This window comes from Etheostoma spectabile, chromosome 5 (assembly GCF_008692095.1).
Source record: "Etheostoma spectabile isolate EspeVRDwgs_2016 chromosome 5, UIUC_Espe_1.0, whole genome shotgun sequence".
NCBI classification, from domain to species: Eukaryota; Metazoa; Chordata; class Actinopteri; order Perciformes; family Percidae; genus Etheostoma; species Etheostoma spectabile.
In genome coordinates this window covers 31,171,678-31,197,174 of record NC_045737.1, presented here as the reverse complement: position 1 = coordinate 31,197,174, position 25,497 = coordinate 31,171,678, and the positions used below count along the sequence as shown (strand labels likewise).

At 42.2% G+C, this 25,497-nt stretch overlaps 1 protein-coding gene across 4 annotated transcripts in view; it reads right to left on the bottom strand.

Annotated features, from left to right (window-relative positions):
- tjp2b (tight junction protein 2b (zona occludens 2)) overlaps positions 1–22,229 on the bottom strand; it is a 71,701-nt gene extending 49,472 nt beyond the window's left edge. For 2 of the 4 annotated variants that reach the window (XM_032516534.1, XM_032516535.1), the window contains exon 1: positions 21,966–22,228. The gene's annotated coding sequence lies outside the window, so the exon portion shown is untranslated. Of the gene's footprint in view, positions 1–19,767; positions 19,785–21,965 lie in introns of those variants that run through there. The other 2 variants (XM_032516531.1, XM_032516532.1) reach the window with 2 other exon arrangements.
- Between the last annotated feature and the right edge of the window lie 3,268 nt (positions 22,230–25,497).

Below are 25,497 nucleotides of genomic sequence, written 5' to 3'. Positions count from 1 at the left end.
TGGATCTATATAAAATTTAATTTTTTTTGCATCAAAGGGGAAGACAATATGAGGGATTGGAGATGTGCAAAACGCTTTTGGGCCATCCGCCACCAAAGGTCCCAGCTACTCTCGGTCCCCTCCCCACCCCCAAATCCACCCCGACCCACCTCGCTCTCTTCACACCTCACGTTGCTTAAACCCTCTATTTCCAGCTCTAAAACCCTAAAACCCCAAACCAAAACCCAAAACCCTCCCCCTATTTTCCCCCGGGGCCTACGCCCCAACCCTAACCGTGGGTTTCAGTTTCCCTTTTTTGGCCCTTTCCTCGCAGTAACCCGGGGGTCTTCACTAAAAGAAAAAAGCTTTAAAAGGGCCATCATTAAACAAAAAGTAAAAAGGTGCGTTTGAAAAAAATCTAAATTTTTCAAAACCCTGATGTCCCCAGGTTTAGTGTAGGAACCCTATAAGTAATAAAGGGTATCTATATTTTTTTAGGTTTTTTTTTGACTCGAAATGCTTGCAACCCATAAGCATTTTTTTATTTTTAATAAACTAATATTCAATTTTTCGATTTTTTTAATTGTTTTCTGGCTAATTTTTAAGCTGTTGAATTTGCATAATTTTTGACAAGGTACGTGGGTACAATAAGCAATCTAAAAATTTTTGGATTGAATGTTTAACACAATTGAAAGTCTAAACAAAATGAACAAAGTAATGTTGATTTAACATTTTTTCCAAAAGCGGAAAAGGTTTTTGGAAACGACGCCGCGGGGCCCAGAGGGGTGGGGGGGAAAGGCTTTTATTTAAAAGGGGCTAACCAAAGTGTGGTGAGGGCTGAGGCAGGGGATTTCCCCTTTAGCCACCCCCTCCCAGCCCCAAAGAGGGGGGAAAGGGCGACAAAGGCACGGGACGAATCAGATAGGGGACGGACTCTTGACCCGGGGGGAATGTTCCCGGACCACAATCGGCTCTCTGTAAGAACCCCGCAGGCGTGACATGACGCCTTTTTCCAAAACTCCAAAAAAACCAAGGAAACTAACATCCCCGCATCATGTTCCAGCTCTTTCATAACAAGACCCAAAAACCCAAAAACAAAAATCAAACATAACATTAGGCCTGTAACAAATTTACATAATTTATCTAATTGTCAATTTTTTTTTTACATAATCCCGTTTCTTTTTTTCTGCAATTAATTGCTAACTTAGCTTAGGTCTTAAGGCGTTTGACTTTGATTTCGTTTAGATATGAAAATTGTAATTATCCAACAGATTATGGTCCGACTATATATTTTGTTATGATTTAATTTGTTAGTTGTTGGCCTTGACTGTATATATATATATATATATTATATATATATAATATATATATAATATATATATATATATATATATTACTCACCGGACACTTTATTAGGTAACCCCATGCTAGTAACGGGTTGGACCCCCTTTTGCCTTCAGATCTGCCTCAATTCTTCGTGGCATATTCAACAAGGTGCTGGAAGCATTCCTCAGGGAGTTTGGTCCATATTGACATGATGGCATCACACAGTTGCCGCAGATTTGTCGGCTGCACATCCATGATGCGAATCTCCCGTTCCACCACATCCCAAAGATGCTCTATTGGATTGAGATCTGGTGACTGTGGAGGCCATTTGAGTACAGCGAACTCATTGTCATGTTCAAGAAACCAGTCTGTGATGATTCCAGCTTTATGACATGGCGCATTATCCTGCTGAAAGAGCCATCAAAGTTGGGTACATTATGGTCATAAGGGATGGACATGGTCAGCAACAATACTCAGGTAGGCTGTGGCGTTGCAACGATGCTCAATTGGTACCAGGGGCCCAAAGAGTGCCAAGAAAATATTCCCCACACCATGACAACTCCACCACCAGCCTGAACCGTTGATACAAGGCAGGATGGATCCATGCTTTCATGTTGTAGATGCCAAATTCTGACCCTACCATCCGACTGTCGCAGCAGAAATCGAGACTCATCAGACCAGGCAACGTTTTTCCAATCTTCTATTGTCCAATTTCGATGAGCTTGTGCAAATTGTAGTCTCAGTTTCCTGTTCTTAGCTGAAAGGAGTGGCACCCGATGTGTTTTTCTGCTGCTGTAGCCCATCTGCCTCAAAGTTCGACGTACTGTGCGTTCAGAGATGCTCTTCTGCCCACCTTGGTTGTAACGGGTGGTTATTTGAGTCACTGTTGCCCTTCTATCACTCGAACCAGTCTGGCCATTCTCCTCTGACCTCGGCATCAACAAGGCATTTCCGCCCACAGAACTGCCGCTCAATGGATGTTTTTTCTTTTTCGGAACCATTCTCTGTAAACCCTAGAGATGGTTGGTCGTGAAAATCCCAGTAGATTAGCAGTTTCTGAAATACTCAGACCAGCCCTTCTGGCACCAACAATCATGCCACGTTCAAAGTCACTCAAATCACCTTTCTTCCCCATACTGATGCTCGGTTTGAACTGCAGGAGATTCTCTTGACCATGTCTACATGCCTAATGCACTGAGTTTTCCGCCATGTGATTGGCTGCTTAGAAATTAAGTGTTAACGAGCAGTTGGACAGGTGTACCTAATAAGTGGGCCGGTGAGTGTATATTCATTGCAACAAAAACGACAAGGGGTGGGGGGGTAAAGTTAGAAAAGAGGTGGTTATTTCATAGGCTGTACCTGTGTTATACATCATCTGGGTCACATGACAAAATTAATTAATTCGTATTTTTGAATTTGACTGAAAAAGACCTTTACGTTGTTAATCGCAATTATTTCTGAGACAAGTATTGTAAAGGGACATTTGGAATTCTTACAGGTCTATTTATTCATCTGCTTCTCTTAAAGAAACCTCCCCTGCTTTAAAAATGTCAAGTTCGGTCTGAGGACCCGCGTCCACTGTTCCCACGCAAAGGTCATGAGCATTAGGACTCTTCCTTTGGGATGAGCGGCAATGTCTCCAGAATGAAACTTGTGGGGCGATGTCTTTGCTTAACTATATATAGCAACAAAACAAAAACAAAAAAACGTACAATCCTATAGAAGAATCTGGCGCTGAGCTCTGTGTTCCACTCTCAACGATTTTTATTTTTATTATGTACGGTGTGTGTGATATATGTGTGTTTATGGGTTTGTTGTGTTATGGTTGTCTTGCTACTTGATGCCTAAAATTTTCTTTGGGATGAATGAAGTATCTATCTATCTATCTATCTATCTATCTATCTATCTATCTATCTATCTATCTATCTATCTATCTATCTATCTATCTATCTATCTATCTATCTAAGTATTAAGCTCCACACCGTCCCTGCTGGGTTGGAGAGCTGCAGAAACTAACAAGAGCGTAGGAATGGAAGGAATGGAATGGAAGGGGTGCGTAATTCCATGTCAACCACGTCTCAAATAAGTTATTTTATGAATGAAAGAGACATTTTACATACCTGTCCAACAAGGCCAGTTCAGGGCGGGTTTGGAATCATTTACAATCCAGTAATTGTCTCGCCTGTCTTTGTTTCATTTCATTTCATTATGTGATGGCCCAGTATCAGCCATAACTACAGCAGTATCAAAAAAAAAATTGAATACAATTAGGCCTATATAAAGAAATCTCCTGCTGTAGAGACGTTATACCGGCCCTAAATCATTCTGTGACTTCGTGGGAAAAAAGCACCCGGGCAAAGGTTTAATAAAAACTATATAAAAAGCATCAGATGGAACATGAGAGTTTGGGAAACATTGTATGGCAGCTTGTCTACTACCCCCTACAACTCACAGAGTCTCCAGCGCACAGTGCACGTGTAACTGGATGAAAATCAGTGCTAAAATATTCCCTAAATGCAGTTTAATGTCCACACATGAGAGCTGTATTCAAGCCATTTCGCAGACAGAAGCACCCAAACTGCATATTAATATGTCTGTTCTGCAAGGCTGACCCTTCGCATTTAAAGCAGTGGTGCATTTGAGTATTAGTTAACTTCAGGACGGATCGCTCTCAAAAATACAGTCAGGCTTTAATTAGGAGGACGCACTTCAACAGCCAGCATGTTATAATCCAAATACACCCACACAGACCCACACAGTTCCGCAAAGACCCCCACAGGCCCACAATGACCCCCGCAGGTCCACAAAGACCCCCACAGGCCCACACAGACCTAGACAAACCATCACAGACCTGTGCATGTGTGCGCGTGTGCATATCTGTGTGTAACAAGAGCTTTGAAGTGGAAAGCAGCTGCAGGCACAGAGCAGCTCTGAACAATAAAACCCCTCTGACATTAAAGCAAAGGCAGTGTGCTGAATGAAAAACGGCTAACTTCAAAAAGCAGAATATGCCCTGCCCGATGTGCACGTTGGGTCCGAACGTGCACAGCCTGAGCTGGCTGTGAAGCTGTCTGACAGGGTCAGGGTCCTCCTGCAGGGCGCTAACTCTGGAATAATAAAAGGGTCAGCGCACACAGCTCCACTATTATGCAACGCTGTTCAAGTAGCTATCTGACACTTTGAGAAACACTGTGCTTTGCTGTCAAACTTAAAGTCCCGGGAGAATATTAACATCAATTCCATCTCTGTGGTTCTAGTGTCTGCAATTCTTCAAATGATATTCCCTCAAAATATTTTATAACAGACATTCTAAGAAGATGTTGTTAGTATGTGCTTGTCAACATAAGTGTACATCACGCTATCCTGATATATGATTTTATCACGATATGATTCCATTGAAAGTTGATAAGTTAACATTTTGAAATATTGCTCAGCCCTATTTTACTGTAATGCAGCCTTTAAAACCAGGAAAAACTAAACCAATGTCATATTAAGATATTACGATTAAGATATTTTTAATTCCAAAGGCCAAGGGATCTTTATCAGGATGCATAGTCTCCTGATCTATGAAATAACTGGCCTTTAAAAATAAAAATCTGCCTGCCTCTATGGGAATTTAACATAGGGGGTGTATACTTATGCCCCCTGTATTTTGACATAGGGGTTTGTATACTTATGGCCCCTGTATTTTAAGGAAGAACATTTATTTATTTACAAAACATTATTCATTCACAAAGAAAATTGGTGTCCTTAAAAGGTTGGATTTTCCTACATTTTTTGAATTAAGGCATTAAGATCAATTTCCAAAAGACGTTTTTTTATTCCTCACTTTAGCCTGGGTGTGTAAACTTTTTTCACTGTACATACAATGGACATATTGTGGGCAACTCTGACCTCAAACCACACGCGCACACTCCAACCCACACAAACTCAGTCACGTGCACGAGGCCATGGGAACCAGTTCCCTCCAGCCAGCAGTGAGCTGTAGCTGTGTTAGCACAGCACACAAAACACACAATACACACAATACAAGTCCTGGCTCCGCTCCAACACTGTGGTGTCAAACTACCCAGAATCACCCATCAGATCCCATGTGTCAAGTATCCTTCTGCACTCTTCTTCACAGCTCTGTCTTATGACCGTACTAAGAGGCATGGACATGTAGAACATATGAATATAGATAGCTTTCAACCCTTCATCAGCAGGTTCAAAATGGCAAATAGGAGCCGAAGTCTGACACCAATCGCCCTTCATTTAAAGATCCACAGCAGTGGTCGGGTATGCTTAAACCCTCATGTTGTCCTTGGTCAAACTGACCCGTTTTCAGTAAAAAACAAAGAAATTTGTCACAAAAAATGGGCCGTGATGAAAATGTCAACATTAAAAATAGCGAAAATCTTTGGAAAAAACACCAAAAACATTTTTTTTAAAAACACCGACAACATTGGAAAAAAAGTGACAAAAATGTGGGGGGAAAAGCAATAATGTTGAAAAAATATTTTTTCATGGTTGACAGGAAGACAACACAAGGGTTAAAGCCACTCACATATAATTTACATCAGGGGTCTTCAACTTTTTGTAGGCCAAGGCCACCTCTGAAAGAGAGACCGAGACCCCCTACTACTGTAAATACTGTATATTGTATGAAATTAAGTTCCATGTTAAACTGGACCTGAGGATGGAAATGAATAGATATATTACTCATATTGTGTTTTAATGTTAAACATACATGCTGAAGGCACAGTCCATCCTTAAGCTTAACTGTAAGGCTACCAAGCTTATCTTCAATGCATTCATTAAATGTTGTTTTTTTTTTTTTTCACAATAAGACAATTTATCTTAGCTACCAATAGGTAGGGTTCATATTGTTGTATATTTTCAGACGTATTTGAAAAGAAACTATAAAAAATATCCTTAACATAATTTGGCGGCCCCCTTGCACTAACTTTGACGTAACCGCAGGGGTCCATTGACCCCCCCCCCCCCCCCCCCCCATGAATATTTAATTTAGTTCATTTTTATTTATAGTATAAATTAAAATTAATTATAAATTAGTATAAAAAAAGACATATTCAGAATTACCAAATCTATACTGCCCAGCTCAGTGTGCTGCAGCTGTCTCTGCTGTCCGTCTCCTGCTGCCGCTGCACCGGATCACACCTGCTCTCAACGGCGGGAATCGCACATTTTTTTAGCAAGAATCTTAGAATTGTTATTTTTAATTTATTCATTTTTACCAATGATCGACCTGCATCCAGTATGTTCTGTTTCTTCGGTACTACATCATATCTGTTTCCATCAAAAGAGAGCGGAAGCAGAAAAAGCAGAACATCCACGTTATGTTCTTCTTCACAAAGTAGCTAAATGTCAGACTGACATGTGATGTCATTCTTCTTAGAAAACTATCCGTTTTTAGAAATGTCTCCTGATATATTGTCTCCAGAAGTGTATTATTCAACTTTAGTGTTTAATAAAGAAGGAAAAGAAAATCACAATACTTCTACAATCACAACAAATGAAAATCGCAACACAAATCCAAACAGCACCTATGTTTTGGGAAAGAATTGAATCGGGACAAATGTATATCGTCCCGGTCCTAGTGAGATTTGCCATTTGTTCCGTTCTTCGTTGTATTAGCTCAGAGCAGTCCACCAATAAGGAGTGAGTGTTGTCCCAGCACAGCACTGTCCTTGTCTTCAGACAATAAAGCACTACTGTCTTCTGTACACAGCTCTTTATTTACACCATCATTCTGCACTTTGTTTAGTCTTCTCATTCATTCTGCCTTCATTATGCTGCCATCTGACCTGCTTCATATTCAGGAATCCATTCATCATTATTATCATAATGCACATGGTAACTATCCCAGACTGATCAGTGTGTGTGTGTGTGTCTGTTTCGGGGGGGGCGGACAGACTATGTGATGACAGGGTCTGAACAAAGGACAGATTGTCTGGTCAAAACACTCTGCCCATGTGGAAACAAAACTAAAGATGTTGAGTCCCTTTAGAGACTAGTGGACTTCAGATGAGAGAGCACGGACACCGGTGACCAAACTGTGCAGTGTGTGCACTCACATATTTATTCCTTCATGTACGTCCTGCTGACCAGCCTCAGATAAGCAGACGTCAGAGTACCTGACAGGTTTGGAGAGATGTGATGTTGAACGTACTGAAGGTCACCAGTAAACTACAGTTATGGCCTCTGGGATTGTCCACTGTCAGTGTTTGGGTGGTGTCTAAATCAGTGTGTCAGTATTTAACTACCGTAATTCCTCAAATAAAGACCGGTGGTCAATTAAAAGCCGGGCCTCTGATAGTGGCCCGGCAATATATTATTCATTCCCAAAGGAAATTGGTGTCCTTAAAAGGTTGGATTTTCTTACTTTTTTTTAATTAAGGCATTGAGATCATTTTCCAAAAGATGGTTTTTATTCCTCTTTTTAAATCAACTTTAGCATGAGTGTGTAAACTTATTCAAGCCACTGTATTCCCTGTCCTGGGAGAGAGGTCCTCTCCAGTTGGTTTCTTCCATTTTTCCCTGTAAACATTTTTTGGGGGTAGTTTGTCCTGATCTGAATCAAGTCTGAGGACAGGGGCCGTCGTACGACTATTCCTTCCCTCTCTGGTTTCTAAAAGCAGAAGTGTGTGTGTCCATTGTTCTGTGTCTGACTTCAGAGCAGCTTCCTCGGTCTCCCCTCACACACTGGCCTGACCTCTGTCTGCTTCCTAAATGATGTCATCATTGGATTCGTTAAAAAAAAAAAAAACATATTTAGGGATTTCCACCTATAAAGTCCACTATAAAGTAGGACAGGTCTTCCATACTTTGGATCGAGTAAACCTCGGCCCTCACTCAGTATTGGACTCACATACTCACAACAGTGATTGATCAACAGAAACAAACACACACACACACACACACACACACACACTCTGTTAAGCGTCCTTCCTGTTATTTCTTAGTAATTACAGTGTTTCATTACTCACATCAACATCCCGTCTCGACAGGACAAGACTTTGATTTCTACGTTGCTTTTAACTTTGTAAATTGAAGAGCTGTAGCTGACCTGTAAACATGGCTGCTAAAAGAGCACAGTGTATCATGGCAAGGCATTTCAAAGCCTTGTACAGTCCTTGAACACATCTCCAGAATCACTTCAACTGATACTGAACCAATATTTGGTGCAGAGATAACTCTATAAAATGTACAAAAAACACTGCAACTGCTATGTTTGTGCCAATGTTTCTGTTTACTGTAGGCTGCCTTTCCCTTCAACTACAGTCTGTGTACTGTGTTGTGGTGCTGAGTGCATTGCTGACTTCTAAACTGGATGAGCTGGAAAACAACATTAGTCAGCTGTCCCGTATTGACATCACACACGTAATGCATTCAGGTGTGGTGACGCCTGTTAAAAGGAGGCTTGTCCATGTCCATGCATCACAAAGTGGACGCAGCCACAGACCTGCTGTGACTACACAATTCCCCAGGACACACAGCTCTTGGAGAGTGTATGCAGCTAATATACTTTGAAAATCCAAAATAGGCAGCGAATAATAGTTTCCAAACCTTAACTGTGCCCAGAAAAAATTATTTATTTTTCACGGCACATGACGACAACCTTCTGTAATGCCAAGCGTTTCCCATCGGAGCAGGAAATGTTTTGGAGGCAGATAGTTGTGTTCACAAGCGCTGACAGCCTGAGTGGCGATAACCCACCGCTGATAATGATGACAGGCTCTATCGCAGAGATCATATCTAATGCTAGGAACGTTTGACAAATGCGGGCCTGAGGCAGCAGAGGGGAGTACTGTGGTCTGGTCTGGGCCTCAGGACTCAGGGTGTGGTGGCGTGGAAACACTGGGGAAGCGGCATGTAAACCATCACTCCCTCTTCCTGTAATTCCACAGATAACGTCTTCTTAGTCATGTTCGCTGACAGGAAACAACAATCTGTGATGCACACGCACACACAATCCTGATTTGTACCCTGACTCACAAGCAAATGCACATTCAAATCTCTCCACTTAACCATTAGGAACAGCCACGCTGTCTGTATCTAGTTCAAATAGTATTTCCAAAAGGTGATATTAATATGCTGGAGTGTTTCCTTGGGAGGGATTTAGTGTAGACCAGTTTTCCAAAACACCTTATCTAAGAGCTCTTCTCCTTGAACCAGACTTCAGTTAAAAAAGATACAAGTTGACCTCAGAAACCTCCCCAAACAACTGAAAAAACACACAGATCAAGGTACAACTCGACTAAAAGCGTACCACCATGTTGTACACACCAGGTGTTTGAGCTCAATGCTAACATCATCAGAACAATGCTGGCTCGTTGATGTTTAGCATATATACTGTTTTCCATGTTCACCATATTAGTATAATGTGTCTGAATGTTCATATTTGCATTATAAGTACAGCTGAGGCTGATGGAATGTTTTGCAGGTATTTAGCAATAAACCATAAAGTATATGTGTACACACACACACACCACACACACATATACATACATAGATAATATATATAATATATATAGATATATTATACTATATATATATAATATATAAGACATATATACATACATACAGTACATATAAATACACGTACATATCACTACCGGCCACTTATTAGGTAACCCCTCCAAAAAGCAGTTAACACTAACAGCAGGCAATCACTGCGGAAATCAGTGATTAGGCATGAGACATGGTCAAAAAGAATTCCGCAGTTCAAACCGAGCACAGTATGGGAGAAGGGGATTGAGTGACTTTGAAGTGCAGATGTTGGGTGCCAGAAGGGCTGGGATTTAGAATGCAATCTACGGATTTTCACGCAAAACCACTTGGGTTACAGAGAATGGTCCAAAAAGAAAAAAACACCAGTAGCCGGCAGTTCTGGGCGGGAAAAGCCTTTTGATGCCAGGGAGAGAGAATGGGCCCGATGGTTCGAGCTGAATGAAGGGAAAAAGTAACTCAAATAAACCCCGTTCCCACAGGGGGGAGAGGATCTTGACGCAGTACGTCGAACTTTGAAAGGCAGATGGGCTACAGCAGCCCGAAGGGCCATCGGGTGCATCTTTCAGTTAAGAACAGGAAACTGAGATACAATTGCAAAAGCTCATCGAAATTGGACAATGGAAGATTGGAAAAAAACGTTGCCTGGTCTGATGAGTTCGATTTCTGCTGCGACAGTCGGATGGTAGGGTCAGAATTGGGGTCTCCAACATGAAAGCATGGATCCATCTGCCTTGTATCAACGGTTCAGGTGGTGGTGGTGGTGTCATGGTGTGGGGGAAAATTTTCTTGGCACTCTTTGGGCCCCTTGGTACCAATTGAGCATCGTTTGGGAAAAGCCACAGCCTACTGATATTGTTGCTGACCATGTCCATCCCTTTATGACCACAATGTACCAATTCTGATGGCACTTTCAGCAGGATAATGCGCCATGTCATAAAGCGGGGAAACATCACAGACTGGTTTTTTTTGAACATGACAAAGAGTTGCTGTACTCAAATGGCCTCCACAGTCACCAGATTTTCAATCCAATAGAGCATCTTTGGGATGTGGTGGAACGGGAGATTCGCATCATGGATGTGCAGCCGACAAATCTGCGGCAACTGTGTGATGCCATCATGTCAATATGGAAACCAAACTCCCCGAGGAATGCTTCCAGCACCTTGTTGAATCTATGCCACGAGAATGGGAAGTTCGAGTATACATATATTATATATACATATATATATACATATAATATATATATATCTATATAACTATAATATATACATACAACACATAAAATATATATAAATAACACACACACAGTATATATAAATTGATTATTCAGATAAATACTTTTTCTTTATAGTAAATAGATACAAAAGAGAGGTCTCCTTTTTGAAAAAAGCTACTTTTTTTTCTTAAAGCTATAGTACGTAGAGTCTGTCTCACCCGTGAGAATCCTAAGTAATGACAACAACACTGTTGACAACATGACACAAGCCTTCCATAATTGTGTGCCCCCCCCCCGTTCCACAGTTGCTAGATTACAAAAACATGATGGACTCTTCAGAAGAGGTCATTATCTTCACTCGGGTTTCTGCGCAGGAAAGTTGCCGGACGCCACAATCTTCAGTACACAGTCATGCTGAGAAATCCAGAGAGAGTTGTGTGGCGCTGATAGTCTTAATTAGCTTTGTAGCAACTCATTCGGGAATGGCCGGAATGTAACAAAAATAGTTACGCGCTATAGCTTTAAATTGCATCCAGTTGCAAACAGGGACAGATGGTCATATTTTTAAGCACTGGCCGCACGGACACTAAGCCCCAAGATGTGGTGGCCTAATGTAAATCTTCTCTTTCTTTTTGTTTTTAGAAATAATACAGAATGCAGACTTCATTCTCCATTTTAATTGTTAAAGCTACAAAAAGTGACATGAGAGTGCATTGTGAGTCCTACCTCCTGCCTTTCACTGAGTCAGCGTTCTACTCTTGATTTCAGACAGACAGCATTACAAAACAAAAACCGTCAGTCAGGCATCACTGCTGCTGTCTGTTACTGTGACTCAGCAGCTACAAGCAGCTCACTACTGACCATGCCCATTCAACATGGTGACAGCCATGTTATTTATAATATTTATTGCCAAGACACTTACCTATTGTAACTTTGTGTGTAATCTGTGAAGTATTTCTCTGTTCAGGACAGTCCAGTCTAACTGGTTCTGTGATTTTCAAAATGAAAAAGTACTCACAAGCACCCAGCCACAAACCATAATCATAACAGGGCAGGAATGTGAAATACTGCCTATAATAACAATAATAATAATATTTATAATAATAATGACTTTATTCAGGATACAAATGGAAGGTCCATAGTACATAAAAAAATGACAAAATTTGCAAAAGCCATAACCACCCTGAACTCACACATGGACCGACTTCCCTCCACAGCCTAACCCCTGCCCCCCCGCCCTCCGGACTTTCTTCTCCCACCTATTGCGCAATACTGATACATAATACCAAAAAGGACACTGGAATTCTGTGCAATATTTAACCATTTAATTTCATTACAGTGCAATATTTATTTAGTTGTTATTAATACTTAACTACTTTTTACATGATGTGTATACAAAGCTATCTTATATATGTATATAGTTGCTCTCGGGACTGTGCACCAGGTCCCCCCCCCCCCCCCACCCTTTTTTTTTTGCACTACCTATACTTTATATTTTTATATTTCGTGTTGACACTGTAAAGGGGTTGCTTCAATGTACTGCACTTGTGTATAATGACAATAAAGGCATTCTATTCTATAAAGGTCAACCAGAACGTCAATGTCTCCACAGTCTAGATGCATACCTGACAGCTAAATTATATAAGTGAAGTTAGTTTGAAACGTGTTGTACTGCACTTAAACTCTCACCAGCCTCAAAATAATGGGCCAGTGTTAGTGTAGTTTGGTGAGAGCGGGTGCAGACTCTGTTGGTGAACGTGTGTCCCTGTGCTGGACCTCAGCCTGGAGTTTGACCTGCAGACGACTGCATCTGTTACGACAATCGGAGCGGACGGCAAGCCAAGAGTTCACAGTACAGTGCAACTCCTTCCCTCTCATACGACAATAAAGCTGTGAATAGTCAATCCTGAATGATTCTCATGAGCCTTCACGATGTTTATTCAGTGCTTATGGAAATATGTTGAATATTTTTCATGATAAGCTAAGCTGTTAAATAAGGGATTCACACGGATTGGCTGGTTTGGACACTATGGGAGAACTACGGAAGCCCAGAAAGGCAAGCATGGAATAAAAAAATAATTACGGTGACTCTTTCACCCTTGTGTTGTCTTCCCATCAAAATTGAAAATGAACACTTTTATTGATGCTTTTTAGCAATGTTTTTAACTTTTCCTTAGGTTTTTGTCACTTCTTTTGACATTTAACACTACATAATACTAACTTATTAACTTTAGTTTTACAGTTACTTGTTGGAATTTATGGTCAATAAACCTCATTTATAGGAAATTATACTAATGTTTGAGTTAGAAAAGTAGAAATTAGGAATTATTTCGACTCAAATTAAAGGAATGGATCTTGATGGATAATCACAGACTGGAATATGTAACTGTTACTCAATACTATTTCACAAACACTGACTTTTTTTTTTTCAATTGCTATAAAATTGAATAAGACGCCCCAAAATTAATGAAAGTAGAGATGTGTACTTGCCAAAGAGCATTGTGTGGAATCAATCATGTTATTTTGGGTAGTTAAAAAGAACACTGATATAGGAAAACAAGTTAATTTGACCCGTGGACAACATGAGGGTTAACAAAAAACTCTTCTGTAAAAACCTTTTGGGAGGTACATTTCTTTTTGTGTTTGTTGTTGTTGTGATACTCATTTTGGCCACAAGAGGCTGAAGTGCACCACTCCCCCATGTTCTGGTCTAACTTGGAAGGGAAGATTCTGGATTCCTTCCAGGTGAGAATCATTTTCTCTGTGCACTCCAACATGCAGTACATAAGTTGTAGTGGATAATATGTAACATTACTGTCATGGCTTTCTTTTGGCTAGAAGTGTATTTTAATTGGCGCTAATCTGCTGTTAGCGTTAGCTTCTATTTTGAGACTAGAGGCTGAAGTGCACCAGCACTTAGGCCTCTCGAGACTGAAATGAGTATAACAAAAACACAATACATTTGTCGTGACCCAAAAAAATAATATTCACCTCAAGTTGTTTTTTTCCCACCGGTTTAACAGATGAAAACAAATAAAAACAGGAGAGAACAACTCTCAGGGCTTTCGTAGACAACCAACAGAGAAGAAGCTTACATTTGGTTCTTTTAAATAAGCTTTGTAAGATTTTAAAATTTGATGATTTGTAAAATTGCCCAATGTCCATCAGTCCCTCAGAACTAATGTATACATAATTCCCTGATATTGCATACTTGTACGACTACTCAGTATTCTTTTCTAAGACAGCCTACTAATAGCAGCTATTAGAAACCAGTCCAGAGAGTCCTAACAGGAGCAGGGGGGGTGGATGTTGCTGTAGACAGGATATTTTAAGTATGAGAACTGATCTGAGTGGGTGAGGGTGGGGGTTGGAATGCTGAAGAAAGGAAGCGTTGTTGTTATCCACAGCTCTAATGGGCCAACATATCAGAGTCCCTAACACTGGAGTCCAGGGTACCAAGGGTATGAGCATTGGTCTGTGTGTTTGTGCGTGCCCGCTTGTGTGCATGCGTGCATGCGTTTGTGTTTGCATTCAGGACTAGCAGTGAAGCAGAAGAGCTGAAGTAGGCTATGCTAAGTGGCATGTCATTGAGTTGCATGGGAGGAGCGTATCAGTCCCACTGGGCCGAGATACTGCAGGCTCATCGTACTGTGGCCAAGCAAGCCAAAACATCCAGTCAACTCTCAGGAGGCTAACGGCATTTCTACCATGATGAATTATGGGATTTTTATACAGTCAAACATAAAAACTGATGTGCGTATTCATCACTATGGTTCATCATAAAATCCCAGCGCACCATTGAGTCTCCCCTGACTTGCTGCAGTCAGAGTCACAATGGGCCACGATAGAGGATTTAGCACCAGCTTCTGGTCCAAAAGGTGTTCAGCCACGAGCTGAGTGCATCGGAGCAGTTAACTGCATCAAGCTGCTCTCCGTTTATCACACTCGGTTGTCTAGGTGCGTCTCGGGCCATGAGGATCAGATCTACATGATTATAGTGGCTACAAGTATTCAACAATATTAATGGGACATCTTTAGAAAATAAATAAATAATGCTATCCGTCAAAGGATTACCTACACATTGTGGCTGAGATCTGTCCTTTTACAGATACATGCCCAGTTGGAAATCTGGACCCTAGGCCACGTTGAGCCCCAACAAAGCAAAACAACACATTTTTTTAAACTGAAACGGGGGTGCGTTGAACACTGTGTTGTGTGCCCAACCACGAGTTTACAGACACGTCTCTGCTGATTGGCTATCACCTGTGATACCACCAGTAAACAAGAGAAAACATTTCTCAAAGCTGGTGCACACCGATGAAACATGCGCAAACCATCGCAAAGAGGTGCAAACCATTTTGAGATTGAACGTGCCCCATGGCCTCTGATTCGTCAATGCATCATGACATACATCTTGCCCTCCGCACTCTGAATGTACTTACAGAGACCAACAAGAGACCAGCGCTGCACCAAATGTAGTCTTCCCTGATCTCAGCTTGGGTTTCGGCAGTGCACCACTCCCCTGGCCTCTGAACCCATTCCTCAGCCACAGGGTAGTACCAATAAACGCTACCCCCATACACATAGAGATATAAAGACACACAGGAATCTTATCAGTCAGCCACTCCTAGCAGCTGCCCAAACCCATCTGGCACAGTTCCATTAGTCCGAGAATATCTGGAATATCTTGAAATATCTCAGCAGTGTTTTGCAGTACATATCCACAATCAGTTCTCTTGGAAATTCAGAGAATATGGTCATGGTTTCACATCTGGGCCACATTGGGAAGCTTGGTGTTAAGAGGCTGGCACACCAGGCAAACCACAAAGAACTAGTGTCGATGAAGACCGACTGCAGCATGTCCTCACGTCTCCTGTGTTGCACGTACAGTATGTTCTGAGCCTGAATGAGAGGAAATAACTCTCCATGCCAGCAGGCAGCAAAAATCTACTCGTCATTTTAAAAGGGAAACCAGATACACAAACCCTTTCTATGAGACTGACAACAAAACAGTGTTTGCCTGAATCAGCAGCAGCCGTACAGTACCTACGGTCCCTCTGCTTCAATCCTCACCAGGACTACATAAACATCGGGAGACGGCTAACCAGACTGTCCATGTCCCGGGTTGTCATCTGTTCACTGGACAAGAAGTCTCCCTGCGGTGGGGCCGGAGAGGTGGGACCGAGAGGCCACAGTAGACACTGGCTAGTTAGCTAGCATGCTAATTCCACCCAACATGCCTTCATGCTGTAATGACTACAACAATTGAGCCAGACAATGTTGTCAATAATCTGGCTCTGTGAATGAAACTTTAGGTTGTCATTAAGACATGTTCATTTATCTCATACGTTTGCCCTCTTATGGACATTATGTGCAAAAATTGATGTTTCAATACCCATGCTTCCTGCCATGCTTCAGAGAGTTGATTTCATAACTCCTGGATTCATACGCCTCTCGGCCATCTCTCCCTAGCCTGCAGTCAGTTTTTGAATGCCATTGTATGCATGTTCTGTAGGTGAGTGTATTTTAAAGTTGACTGAGGAGGCGGTGATTAGAGCTCCTAAAAACACACATTTTAACATGAATGCCCAAAACAAATCATCATAGTCAATATCTGTTGGCATAGTTCATTTGCCTTACATTTTATGTAGAAAGGGCTAAAAAGGCAAAGCCAGTTGAGGTGAAATGGTGGATGAAGATACACTGCACTGCAAGTGAAAACTGGGAGTGGGAGGAGCGAGGTGAGGCTCAGCAGAGCACACTTGTCTGATCCTGTTGGCATACTTCTAATGCTGACTGTCCTGATTTCACTTGCAAAAACCAACCGTGCAGGAGATAACCTGAGTGAGAACAGGCAGTGACGAAATCATCCGGCTGGAGATAAGACCTCACAAACACCACACAATGTCAGATGTTATCTCCATCCAGACTGTTAACAGAAATTGTCCACTTGTTGTTTACATTGCAGAACTTCTTTAGACTCAATGGCTCTAATTTATTAAACGTGCATACGACCTAAATCAGACGTAGCACAGGCGTATGCCGTTACCTACGCACAGCTCGGCATTTATCAATTTGAACATGAGCGTAGGCTGCGAAAAAATGTCATGTCTGGTCTGACCTCGTGTACGCAAGTCTTAATCAGTGTGGACCTAATGCAGCATGTACCAGGAGAAGGAGAAGTCAGTTGATCCCTTATCACAATAGCAGATCTGGGTCTTTTGGAAGACCTCGCCGATCAACAGTGCCCACGTAGCCTATACACACAAGCCACGGTGGAGGGAGGGGTGGGGGGGGGGGGGGGGAATTCTACTACACACGCCAGAAAAAGTCTGCAACATTGTTTTAACCTGTGGGGTTCTGCACAACATCGCGCAGGAAAACAGGGCGCCATAATTGTAGTGATGGAGCTGATGCCCAGAGAGCAGGGTCCAGCACAGCCCCATCTGGGGGCTACACCAAAGAGACAGGATGTTACTCCTCGCTTTCATAAGGTATAGGGGTATGTTTGGGAATGATATTCAATACAGGAAACATGACGATGCACAACATTTTTATTTCATCTTCAGGTTTTTGTTTGTCTTTTAAAGTGTTGTTAATGGCCATAAATGAATGATTTCTTTCTGCCATTGACCGACATATTTTGGCTTGGCATCGTGTGTGGTTGCTTGGCTCTGACTCACGAAAAAAACATGAGTAAACTAAAAAAAAAACATTACATAAACTCCGCTACTGTGTGTACATAGGTCCACCTACATGTAGGCCTAAGAGATTGCAACATCAGCCTGTATATTACTATTCGGAGTATACACATGTCAAGGATGTATAAATTAAATAAACTTCAGCTGGACGACAACAGTGTTGACCATATCAGTGATCTCTTTCTATTCCACATTCTTCCTACAGCCTAATACCAGTTTTTAGAAATCCAAATAGTACACACGTTACTGCAAATTAAACTGAGATGTCAGGGTTTCAATCTCCACCTCTGGAAAGTGCCGCTTCTTAGCCGGATTACGTCTGGCCATGTCGTAAATAGAAAGGGCGAGGCCCCAAAACCCAGATTTTTTTCCGGCTGCTGCATTTATCAGTGTATGACCATTCTAACGCTCTGATTGGTGTTATACAAACGTTTCATGAATCCCACGTGAAGCCTGTTGTAAGTGGATATCTTCGCTGGTTTCTACATTAGGCTGATAAATGAGGGCCAATCTGTGCAGGATCATAAGCATTTTTTGTAGCTATATGCTTAAACAGCCTCCACAATGGGAAGAATAAGTCACTGGCTCTACACATCTACAAATAACTAGTTTACATTTAAAAGTGAAACTTTCTTTAGCTGAAAAAGGCCTAACACTTACCACAAATGAACAATGGGTTGTGGAAATTAGCAGAGTTAAGGCCAAATTATGCTTATGCGGTAAAATGACGTTGTGGGTATGTACGTAATGACACACACACACACACACACACACACACACACACACACACACACACACACACACACACACACACACACACACACACACACACACACACCACACACACACACACACACACACACACACACACACACACACACACACACACACACACACACACACACACACACACACACACACACACACACACAATGACAGCAATGTATGGCTCTGTGGCTTTGTGTGTGTTCCTCCCCCGAGGAGCAAAGATGGAGGAGGTCAACAAGGAGCTATAGGCGAGGATCCAGAGAGCAGCCTTCCTGGAAGCCGTGCAGCTGAAGGAGTTGCTAACTCCGCCCAAACAGCTGAGGAATTCATGTGCTTCAGAGGAAAGGACATCTCATCCCTCTTAAAAACACATTTCCACGTTTTCTCTCTGCTCACGTGATTTGCTAGCGTCTCTCCCATGCTTTCTCGATGCGATGGACTAAGATTGAAGGAAGGGAAGTAAACGTGGATGCAATTTAAGGGTTTGGGAGTACCCAGAGTGAGCACAAGGCCCAGGTGAACAAGATTAGCTGACGAGCCAACTGCCTCCTGATGTTAGCCCGGATAACCTCGCAGAATCGTTGGATTTTACAAACTTTAGCTACTGAGACAAGTGGACACACTGCCGCTGTATACATATACATGAGGAGCTGATTCATGAGCCAGAAACAACCTTAATCTAATTATAGAGAGTCTCTGTGTGTTGGTGGTGGGGGGGGGGGATGGGGTGAAGGGGTCCACAGCCCTGAGCTCATCTACCATGACTTCCGGGATTACTGTTGAAACCCAACTTACACACACTCTAAAGCCACACATTAGGATGTCTAACATAAAGTCCTAGCACTCAGCCTATGAATGTGAAGATGTGAAGACGTTTTGGACTGTTGCTCGGACAAAACATCTCAAGACCTTACCTTGGACTGGAGGAAATTTTGATGGGATGTCTACTATTTTCTGACAATTAAATCAAATTAAATATTTGAAATTAAAATGTTCAAAGCAGAAAGCAGGACATCCTGACTTTTAATCCATGGTGTGGGTCAAGCTACAAAAACTCTGGATATTATTATAGATTCTGGATAATATTTAATGTAATTTGATAGCTTCTTATGTTAGACCCTGTCTGCCTGGTAAATGTACGAGTGTCTTTAAAGCTATTAATAGCAGTGAGAAATAGGAAAATGATCCTCCATATAACACATATATAAATTATGTGTGTGTGTGTGTGTATAAACACAGAAGACGTTATAAAGACTTCACACTCACTTGTCACTCCACTTGTCTTCACAGCCTGAGTGGTAGACTACGCCACATGACAAGTAAGCTGGTCTTCTTGTGTAAAAACCAATGGCATGCCCCTTTAAATCCAATAAACAATCAAGAGTTTACTTGACAATGAAAATAATGGCGATGCAGCTGCCATGACGTGTCCCGTTAGTGTCAACATGACGCTCCAACTGTGTCCGAGAGACACACGGATTATTCTGAGCAACAGCTCTGCTGTTTCCATGGATATAGTGCGTCAGTGTTTGGCTGGGCCAGCTGTTTCTATCTGATATGTGCCAGTGTGTGAATGCGCTCCCTGTTCACTGCCAGCAGCTGTGTTGGTGTGGATACGTCACTCAGGCTAAGCCGGGATCACTGCTGCTAGAAGAAGCTGGTGAACAGAGCCCACTGAATCATGGGAGTATTGATAGAAAGCTGATGACACTCAGGATACTTCAGCTGCATTGATTTCTGGAAAGGTGACCATGGCTTCCAGTGAACAACAGTACAGTAGGGATGATACACTTCTCTCTCTAGAGAGTAAGAAAGGAGAGGACTCAGCTGTGGCCTGATTCCATTTTTTATAATACATGAAGGTGCTGCGCTTCATTCAGCCGGTCTGTCTGTGTGAATGAACAGTGGACTGACTGGATTAGGCAGGGCTCAGGAAAAGGATGCATAAAATTGATTTGTGTCCTTGTAAATACATGAGAAGCATCTCAATGATCCAGACTCACTCACTCGTCAGTCACTCAAAAAGAGTAAAAACTGGAGTTTTCCCATAATTTGCTAAAATCAACAGACGAAATCTACAGCAAATTGCCTGGGTTGGTTCCTGGAGGCTCATCTCCGACACAACAAACCGTTTTGGAGCTCCCATTTCAGCTGAAAGTGATTTTTTCCCCCTAACACTTGCAACTGCTTTCATTTTTTCTCTCTCTTCAACTGCCACTTCATCTACTTTTAGGTCTGACGCTTCACTGTTTAAAGTGTACACACTTCAGCTTCCAGCGCTTACACGTCAAAGGACAATTCTTCTACATCCATCTCTTACTCTCTTTCTTCTTACTGAGAGTGTGTCTGCTTCAACTCTACTTACTCTTTAAATTACATATCAAAACATTTCAGAATTCCAACTACTTGGTTGCTTTAACTTCAGCGGTTACTCTCAAACAATACTTTTAAAGTAAAGAATTTACATTCAGTCGATGACCCATTTGCAACTGCTTTTTTTCTGTACAAGGAAGCACACTTGTCTTCATGATTATTTTACTTTAGTGTATTAACAGTTAGAATGAAGGAGACAGACAGCTCAGACATACAGTACTGCATGTGTTAATAATGAAAAGCTGGCTGAATCCGAGCCAAAATGTTAGAGTACTGTGGCAGAAAGGAATGAAGAAGACTCTCCTGTCTGCCACACACACACACACACACACACACACACATATTAATCTAAGCAGCCTCTCTGGACCCAACCAGCCCAGAAGGAGCCTTAGTGGGCTGTTGTTATCACTTCTCAACAGCAGTCACAGCAACACAATTATATGCATGCTAAATGTTCAATAGCCTTTATCATAAAAAGAGATACCAAAACATTTTCACAATATACAGTGCAACTATAGGCATTCTTCTAAATGCAACAGGGAAAATGTGTATTCTGCGTCCTGTGCTGTGTAGGTAAATGACTTGTTTCTCTTCACATTTCACTGAACAGGTTGGGGTGCCTTTTATCACGGGCAGCTTGACAAAACTGGTCTACTGATTACATCCAGTGAGCTCCTAATCTCCAGAGAGTTTCCCCATTAAACCACAGCTGTCAATCTGGACAGGATTAGCATCACCGCAGGGTGTCACATCAACTCCCAGCACTGGCTTTTAGGCAAAAGTTGTCGCAGTTTTCTCAGGTTACTGGCTGATTAACACCTGGAAAAACCAGCAGAGTCATCATATGTTCCAGGCTTTCTATTGGCTGTCCTGAAAAACAACAGGTGTACTGACCAGCTGACTATTGGCTGGCCAACACGCACTTCACAGCCTGAACAAAGTCGGCAGGTTGGTAAACGACACGTAGCCCACAAAACACACTTAACTTTGACAGCAAATCACGTGACAACGCGTGTTTACGTTATAGCCAAGTTACTACATGTTACCAAATGTAACTTAACACATGTCGAATTCAGTACAGCGCCACTTACTCCGACATTTTCGCTCTTGCCCGGGTAAGAGGCCAGTCTTCCGCCGCCTTTCACCGCCGGCATCCTGCTTCTCTTCGGCTCGGCTGGACAGCAGCTGTGGCGTGGCGGTCTAAACCCAGAGAGCCGTGTGGATTCAGACGGTCGTTAGCGTAGCCTGGGCTAGCTTTTTGAAAGGAAACATATCTTAGGTGACAGCCACGGTGCTCCGCCCTCCTCGCAGCCGGGCTGGGTTCCTCCAGGCGGAAAGAGGGAGGTCCCGTCGGCTCACACACTCCCGACAGCACAACAATCATGGAAGCACACATTTCCTGTTTCCTTTATTGGAAACGTTGTTTTCTATCTGCTGGAAGTCGCAACTCTCGGCCAACGGTCGTGTTAACATGTGGTAAACGTTGGGAATATCTACTAAACTGTAGCCTAGGGTAGATTTCTTTCAGGCTACTGTTAAGGAGGTGACACTTCACACTCCAGTTTATCACAACCATTCAACATCAACACATCCGGAGATACATGGTTTCCACTGGACAGGGAGGGGAGAAAAGTAACAAAAGCTGTTGGACTAATCAGAGCTGGCAACTTTTCCAAAAACCTTGGAGTGAGATGGGGGGGGTAACCCTAATTTTGCCTAGTACAAAGCATTTCTTTGGTTGTTTCAGCATCATATTTGCTATGTGTGGGGAGATGAGGGGCTCTCCCTAGGGGGGTCTGCACCCCTATGAATTTTTTTTGGAAAAATAAACCATTAAATGTTACTTTCTGGAGAGTTTTGTGCAAAGAAATTGAGAAATCAAGTCTTACATGATATGTGCAGAACTGTAGGGTTAAGAGCTTTTGCATGGTTGTAGTATCAACAGGTATTAGGTTATTTAGCATTTATATCAATTCATGTTAATCAGTCATCACTTTATCTATAGACAAACTCATCTTTCAGAAATTTTACTGACACTTCAGCGTGAGAAATCGGGGGGGGTGGAGTGTGAAACCAGTCAAATGCGGGTGTCTCACGGCCAATGCGTGAGAGTTGGCAGCCCTGCTAATGTAGTAGAATAAAGTACAATATTTCCCTCTGTGACGTAGTGGAGTATAAGTAGAAAGTATAATTTATAATTTTTACTGTTTATTGATCCCCAGTGGGGAAATTACCATTTACACTCTGTTAGTAATCCCTACACACATGCCTGAAATACACACACTCAGGACCTATTCATGCACAAATGGAGAGATGTCTGAGTGAGTGTGCTGCCAGTGCTGGACCAGCGCCCAGAGCGATTGGGGGGGTACGGTGCCTTGCTCAAGGGCACCTGGTAGTGCCCAGCTTCAAGGGGAAATACTCAAGTAAAGTACAAGCACCTACAATGTGTACTTCATTCCAGTATTTGCCACTACGCTCATCCCCAGTAAATCAGAGTCTCTCTCTCAGTACATAGCCTACATTTTTATTTATTTTTATTTATTTAACCTTTATTTAACCAGGAAGTCCCTTGAGATTGAAATCTCTTTTTCAAGGGAGACCTGGCCAAGACGGCACACCAGTTTCAATATAAACAAAAATACAGCATAGATCAAATCACACATAGAGGAAAGGAACAGGTCACATGTGGCAGTTGCATTTTTGAATTACGTGGCATTTTAACATGACCTCAAATTCATTTAATGGGACTAGAACACACGTATATAAGGATGTGTATATGTGTTCTATATGTGTGAATAACGTGAAGTGGCTACAGCTTACATTTCTTTGTGCAACCCTGGGTTGTCTATGACAAATAAACCTCAAGTAAATGTTCCTAGTTACATTCCACCACTGCAAGCAAGCATGATAGTTCATTTTGCTTCTAGGGATGATGATTAGTGGACTGACAGAGATAGACCTGTGGGTGGGATCCAAGCCTCAATCTTAATAGTTGATGGTATATCAACGCTCCGCTGGGACTGATAAATCAGCAATTAACTTAATTAAGAAAATGCCCATGTATTTATTGGACAAGCTTATTATCAGTATTTATTATATTATCAGCCGAGCTGCAAAGAATGCCATAAATAAACAATCTCAAACACGTTATGTAGAATCTTTAAACCAGAGCTAGATTAGGCCAATGCGGTGCAAGAAAGGGAGAACTTGTTCCGACACGTGTTCTGGGCTGCCAATAAACCAATTTTCAATGCATTATTTATCTTTGAGTGCGGTGACCCATTTATTTAATGGCAGTGCATGCTCATTCTAGCATAGGTATATTTCAGTTTTGTCCACTTCATTTCAGATAAATTCTCGTCTGCTTTTCGATGAACACTTATCAAACAATACCACTGACACGGTAAAAAGCCATGTGCTTTCCCCTTTGCCACACACCTGTACCTGTGGCTGTTGATTACCTAAATGCTTTTCCTGTGGCAACGCTCCACCCAGTGATCAAAATCAAAACTGCATATCCATGCATGTCACTAACGTTGTACATAAACAAAACAACACCCAAAGTTACATAATGGCTCCGACACATTACATTAGGCAACTCACCGACAATCATTAACTACAACAAGTTAGGTGGAGTGAAGTCACATGGTTGCTTTGAAAATAAAATAACTATACAGTCATCCACCTCCAAGTAGATACAGAGAGGGATCAGCGTCAGCGTAGCCGTTGGTGACCCTGATGTCTTAGCCCCACCTCTGGGTATAACTTGTAACTCACTTGGCTTATGACACGGTGGCAAGATTTCTTAAAAACTAGTTAGTTGTGACCAGATATCTTAAAAACAAATTACTGGTTTACACTTCATGTTAATGGTGCCCAGAGGATGAGTCAATTGTAATGGTGCTACTGTCACATTAGGCCGAACCTTTCAGTTGAACAAGGAATATTGAAATGGGATGGGCACATTATGGCATTGTACTGGCCATTATTTGTCAACAAGGTTTATGAGCACAGTCATGCACGCTCTCTACAGTCATGCACGCTCTCTACAGTCATACACGCTCTCTACAGTCATGCACGCTCTCCAAAGTCATGCACGCTCTCTACAGTCATGCACGCTCTCCAAAGTCATGCACGCTCTCTACAGTCATGCACGCTCTCTACAGTCATGCACGCTCTCTACAGTCATACACGCTCTCTACAGTCATGTACGCTCTCCACAGTCATGCACGCTCTCCAAAGTCATGCACGCTCTCTACAGTCATGCACGCTCTCCACAGTCATGCACGCTCTCTACAGTTATGCACGCTCTCTACAGTCATGCACGCTCTCCACAGTCATGCACGCTCTCCACAGTCACACACCCTCTCTACAGTTATGCACGCTCTCCACAGTCATGCACGCTCTCCACAGTCATGCACGCTCTCCACAGTCATGCACGCTCTCCACAGTCATACACGCTCTCTACAGTCATGCACGCTCTCTACAGTCATGCACGCTCTCCACAGTCATGCACGCTCTCTACAGTCATGCACGCTCTCTACAGTCATGCACGCTCTCCACAGTCATGCACGCTCTCTACAGTCATGCACGCTCTCCACAGTCATGCACGCTCTCTAC